Raw genomic sequence first — 4,555 nt, 5'->3', positions numbered from 1 at the left:
TTCCAACTTGTAGTTTTCCTTGTTTGATTTCACCAAATAGCTCTTCCTACATTACACAACCTCGTGACTATTTCCTTTGTTACTCTTCTCTGCAGCATTAATCTTCTCAGTGTCCATTGTTTCTCTTCTTTCCTGTGTTTATTCTCCACCTTTGAAACCAGATATACTTCCAAAGCCACTCTGCATCAGTGATCATCCACACACAACACACGGCTATGTTACTGTGTGGAGTGTTCATGCAGCATCTGATGGCCCAAGTTCTTCCCACTGAAAATTTTATTTATTGCTATTGATACCACTTCCTCCCTCATCCTCACTTATTTTAGCATTTTATTTTCCGCACCTACCTGTGCCACCCAAACTTGTGCTCCTCCATCTAACCGACCCCTTTCCCCATTCTTGTCTCGTCCCAACACACATATATTCCCATACCTCGTCCGTTCCTTTTATTCCATGTTTCTGTACATTTTTAATATTATTGAGCATATTTTTAGGTTTTGAGCTTTCTTGCATATATTTACATATTTGTCTGTATTTTCACAGATCTGTGTATTTTTCCGCATTTGTGTGTATCTTTGTCTTTTTTAGGCATCTTTTCATTTATCCAGCCCCCTTACAAACGCCTAACATTTTAACATTTTATTTTGCCCATTTCTGAATCATCCCATTTTTGCTATTCCAGTTATGTTGAACTTCTGGTATGGGATCACTCTGCCAGGATTTGTAAGTGCGGGAGTCAGATAACTAGCAGACGTCTTCTGGGAGTCATGACGGTGGTGCAACCTTTGTCTGAAGGCAGGATGCTTGGATCAGGATTTATTTTGGGGGTTGTATGTGGCTGTCCTTTCTTCTGCTGCAAGGCTGGTGTTCTGAGGAAGAGACCTGAGGCCAAGTTGAGGGTAAGGAATTCCTGTAAGATGTCCAGCAGGTGGTTAGGTGGGATGGAGTCAGGATTGCAGTTGGATGGTGGTGTGAACCGGGAGAGGCAGGGGTCAGTGTTGAGATTAGATTGGCTTTGTTTGGGGGGGGGGGGGGGGGGGCAAAGAAGTGTTTCACTTACAGGGATCAGGAGAAGGAGAGTAGGTCTTTGACAAGCCCAGTATGGTTACACTTTGATGTAGGGCTTTGGATATGACTGAAACTTCTATGGTAAAGAGGGTTTTGGTGGAACATTAACAACAGTGTTCAGGAATGTTTCAGCTCTGCATTTTGTGGGGCATTGGTTTGGTGTTTTGGGAGATGAGGCAAGATGAAAAGGTCAGCTAGGGCTTGGGTGAGGAAAACTGGGGGTTTGGATAGTGCTGCCCTGAAGCGGCAGTAGGATTTCACCATTTTGGAAATCTGTGGATTTTTGTCTGAAATGCTCCTCCAGATGTTAGAGAGCAAGGGACTCAGTTTCAGAGATGTAATATTTGAAGCAGGGCTTGCACAGTAGCTATCTCCTTCACAGGGAGCAGAAGTGCTTCTGAGATGCCTGTGCCATGGAGATGTATTTTGCAGTACCAAGTTTGTGAGGGTCAGGGACGGGCAGAATCCGAAAAGGTGAAGGATATTTTGAAAGTAGGGGGTGGGTTCCATAAAAAGGAATTTTTATGGTAGGCTTTGGAGGGATGCCATGGTTTAGGCAGCATTTAAGAAACGAGATGTGGGACTGGGGTTATAGCCCTGAAAGGGATACTTTTCTGAACTGATGGAAATATGGAGCAAGCATCCATTGTGGCAGGGATGGTGTAGGCAGAAATGAGAATAACTTGGAATGTTAAATGGTTGTGAGGGGAGCGGGTTAAGAGAAGACACATGTCAGAAAGATGTAAATACATGCACAAATACACAAAAAAACACAAATATGTAAAAATGTGCCAGAATGTGTGGAACTATGTAAAATTATGCTCAAATATATTAAAATGTACAGAAACATAAGATGAAAGTCTTTTGGATATGGTGGATAGCAATGTGCGGCTGTTTGCTGATGATGCTGTGGTGTACAGGAAGGTGTCGTCATTGAGTGACTGTAGGAGGATACAAGATGACTTGGACAGGATTTGTGATTGGTGTAAAGAATGGCAGCTAACTCTAAATATAGATAAATGTACATTAATGCAGATGAATAGGAAAAAGAATCCCGTAATGTTTGAATACTCCATTAGTAGTGTAGCGCTTGACACAGTCACGTCGATTAAATATTTGGGCGTAACATTGCAGTGCGATATAAAGTGGGACAAGCATGTAATGGCAGTTGTGGGGAAGTGGATAGTCATCTTCGGTTCATTGGTAGAATTTTGGGAAGATGTGGTTCATCTGTAAAGGAGACCACTTATAAAACACTAATTTGTTACTGGTACGCGAGTGTTACGGAAATGCTTCAGGAACTCGGGTGGGAGTCTAGAGGAAAGGAGGCGTTCTTTTCTTGAAGCTACTGAGGAAATTTAGAGAACCAGCATTTGAGGCTGACTGCAGTACAATTTTACTGCCGCCAACTTACATTTCGCGGAAAGACCACAAAGATAAGAGAGATTAGGGCTCGTACAGAGGCATATAGGCAGTCATTTTTCCCTCGTTCTGTTTGGGATTGGAACAGGGAGAGAGGATGCTAGTTGTGGTACAAGGTACCCTCCGCCACGCACCGTATGGTGGATTGCGGAGTATGGATGTAGATGTAGATGTAGATGAAAGGAACGGACAATGTATGGGAGTATATGTGTTTTGGGGTGAGGGATGAGAGGGGATTGGGGTCGGTTAGGTTGATGATCACAAGTTTGTATGGCACAGGTGGGTGTGGGCAGTATAATGCTAAAAAAAATTTTTTTTTTAATAATAAAAAAAATTGTGAGGACGAGGGAGGAAGTGGGATCAGGAGGAGTAAATATAATTATTGTAATTATTGATGGGAAGAATTTGGGGCATGAGATGCTGCGTCAACAATCCAAGCAGTAACATATCCATGTATTGTGTGCAGACAATCATAGATACCTTGTAGCTCTGAAGTGTATGCGGTTTGGAAGGCGGTGAATAAATTCAGGAAGAAGAAGAGAAACAATGGACACTGAGAAGAATAATGCTATAGGAATGGTAACAAAGGAAAACTTCACTGGGTTGTGTGATGGAAGAAAAGTTGTTAGGTGAAATCAAACAATGGAAGCTCCAAGTTGTAATATGAACAATGTAAAAAAGATATATAGATTGTTCTTACCACAGAGATGGCACGTTAACCAAGAGCAGCATCGGGAGGCTGTGGGGCAGGGAGGTCAAGAGGGAAGAGGGAAAGGGAGTGAAAATGTAGAGTAATGGGGAAAGATGGGTGGGTATGTTGGCAGAGGACAGCAAAGAAAGAGGGTAGGAGACAAGAAATTGGAGGAGGTGATAGGAGAGAGAGAGGGTGGAACCTGTTGGGTGCAGGGTTTTGGGACAGTATGTTACAGCAGATTGAGGCCAGGATAATTTTGGTAGCAGAGAATGTGTTGTAAGGATAACTTCCATCTGTGCAGTTCCATAAAGCTGATGGTGGAGGGGAGGATCCAGATGGCTTAGGCGGTGAAGCAGCCATTGAAATCAAACATGTTATGTTCTGCTGCATGTTGTGCCACAGGGTGGTCTACTTAACACTTGGCCACAGTTTGGTGGTGGTCATTTATTCAGGAGAACAGCTGGTTGGTAGTCACAGAAATATGAAACGCTGTGCAATGATTGCAGGAGAAATGGTAAATGACATGGCTGCTTTCACAGATGGCCTTGCCTCTGATGAGCCTGTGACAGGACTGGAATAGGAAGTGCTGGGTGAGAGGATGGGGTAGGTCTTGCACCTGGGTCTTCCTCATGGATGTGATCCTTGTGGCAATGGGTTGAAATTAGGAATGGCATATGGATAGACTAGGAAGCTTTGGTCGCTGGGTGTGCAGTGGAACACCATTTTATGGGATGGATCTTGGGCAGGATGGCCCTCATTTCAAGGCTTGATGGTAAGTAGTAATCAAAGCCGTGGCGAAGGATATGGTTCAGTTGTTACTGTCTGGGGTCATACTGTGTGATGGAGGGGGCATTCTTTTGTGGCTGGTTCTTTGGGGGGGGGGGGGGGGGGGAATGAAGATTGTGGGGTGTGAGGGGGAAATAGCATGAGAGATCTGTTTGCAGACTAGGTCTGGGGAATAGTGCCATTCTGTGAAGGCTCCAGTGAGACCCTCAACATACTGGGCAAGAGAGTTCTTATCACTGCAGATATGCCATCTCCAGTTGGCCAAGCCGTATGGGAGGCATTTTTTGGTGTGGAGGGGTCGAAATACAGATGTTTTTGGTAGTTAATGGGTTTAATTTTGTGAGCGGAGGTGTGGATAGAGCCATTAGAGGAGAGGATGTCAACGTCCATGAATGTGGCACCCTGGGCTGAGGAGGACCAAGTGAAGTGGACTGGAGAGAAGATGATGAAGTTGTGAAGGAATGAAGCAAGGGTATCTTGGCCCTGAGTCCAGATCATGAAGATATCATAAGTGAACCTGAACCAGACTAGGGGATTGGCATTTTGGGAGACTTAGAAGATCTCCTCTAGATGGCCCATAAACAG

This window comes from Schistocerca cancellata, chromosome 1, assembly GCF_023864275.1.
Source record: "Schistocerca cancellata isolate TAMUIC-IGC-003103 chromosome 1, iqSchCanc2.1, whole genome shotgun sequence".
Lineage (NCBI taxonomy): Eukaryota > Metazoa > Arthropoda > Insecta > Orthoptera > Acrididae > Schistocerca > Schistocerca cancellata.
This window is presented reverse-complemented; position numbering follows the sequence as displayed.